Here is a 1,726-nt window from a genome sequence, read left to right on the forward strand (position 1 = left end):
ATAAACTATATTTATCTAAATAAGTGTCAGGTTTCGTTAAGTTGTAACTCGCATGTTGTAGAAATATTATAATTTAATTTTTTTTAAGCTATAAAACTACACTAAAGTACATATACTTTCATATTAAGTTTTATAAGAAAACTAGAGTTTCGATTGGTGTCGTTTTTTTTAAGATATAATCTCGTTTTGAAATTCGGGTTTTTAACGAAAATCGGGCAGAGTTTTCTCTGTTTTTTGAATAACCAGACAATAGAAGTCATTGTATAATTTCAAAATTCAACAATTTTTCAATAATATAAACAATCTATATAAAGTTTTCATCAAGTATATCGAAATGCAAACTAATACTTAGTCGAGTAGGGTCGAGCTCGGTCGCGTAAACTAAATAAAATCTAAGGTAGACTAACTCGCTACGCTAACAACTTTACCAGGTCTTTCGTTGACTTCTGTTGACCGCTGTTGATTGGTGTTGACCCGTTAACTGAGTTGACTCGAACCCAAGCCGAAACCTGACTTGCACCAAACATGAACCAAAGTCTGACATGGGTTAACCTGACCCAAACTCTCGAACCAAATCAAAATCGGAGCACGAAATCCAAGCCGAAACTTGAACTAAACCAAATCTGATCCGCGACGACTTGTTAACTGACCCGAGCCCAAACTTGTATCAAGTCTGATCAAAACCCAACTGCCATAATCATCACCAATTAACTCGAATCTTAACCAAACTAGACCCGACCCAGACCGAGACTGAGTCTGACCCGAGACTCACGAGACTTGCCAGCTGACCTGTTAACCATGCGAAGCCCGATCCAAAATCATCAACTATCATCTTCAACATCAATAGCAGAAAAAGAAAACAGGCGAACGGGAACCAAGGTCTTACCGGAATCCACCGCCGCTGCAGACGACCGACGCAACCGTCGCCGTGCACCGTCGGCGCTTCTTTCTTTCATCGGCTCCCGTGTCTTCCTCTCCCTGTCGTCACTTCTCTCTCGAACAGTCTCCCTCATCAGCTTATCTCTCTCTCTAGCTTGAAACATCACTCGGCACCACCCACCACAGCGCCGCCGCCTGTGGTGGTGTTGTTGCTGCTGCTGCTGTAGTCCGCCACCACCAAAAGATGGTGGTGGCCGGCCGATAATAAGAGGGGGGGGGGGTTGCTTGACTGAGTTAGTTTGTCTAGGGTTCAGTTGTAGAAGATGGAGAGACCAGATTGTGTGTGTGCGCAGGAAGATAATGAGCAGCTAGGGTTTTGCTTCCTCTTTTATACATAGGTTTTGTCAAGTGGGCTTTGGGCTTGGGCCCAAGGCCCACAAGCTCAATCTCGTGTGTGTAAGCGGCCCGTAATTCCTACGAGACATGTTTTCGAACCCGAATGTTGTAAGATGTCGTAAATTAAATTCTTAGGTCGAACGCATTTAAAATTATGCTGTAAGTCGTTAATAGGCGCGTATGCTCGTCAGTCGCGTTAAATCGCGTAAACTGTGTATATCGTCGTTTTTAATTCCATTTCCCGATCCGTTTTCCAACTACGAATATTATAATTTGAAAACAATGCCAAATATATCATAATATATTATTATCAAGACGAGATTCGAGTCTGGTGCTTCCGTTTCGTCGTTGATTTTCGGTGCGTTACTGTTTCCGCGTTTTTCATTCACGTTTGCGCTTTTTGTCGTTCGAAAGGGTAATATTTTGCAAAACCACATTCATAGCTATAAGT

The 1,726-nt window shown here is 42.2% G+C and overlaps 1 long non-coding RNA gene across 1 annotated transcript; it reads right to left on the reverse strand.

Annotated features, from left to right (window-relative positions):
• Window positions 1-247: 247 nt before the first annotated feature.
• Window positions 248-1,243, reverse strand: LOC110929542. Its single transcript, XR_002587232.2, has 2 exons — window positions 887-1,243; window positions 248-789 (listed from the first exon to the last, which is right to left on the reverse strand). It is a non-coding gene; the product is annotated as an uncharacterized LOC110929542 (long non-coding RNA).
• Between the last annotated feature and the right edge of the window lie 483 nt (window positions 1,244-1,726).

Source organism: Helianthus annuus, chromosome 3, assembly GCF_002127325.2.
Source record: "Helianthus annuus cultivar XRQ/B chromosome 3, HanXRQr2.0-SUNRISE, whole genome shotgun sequence".
Lineage (NCBI taxonomy): Eukaryota > Viridiplantae > Streptophyta > Magnoliopsida > Asterales > Asteraceae > Helianthus > Helianthus annuus.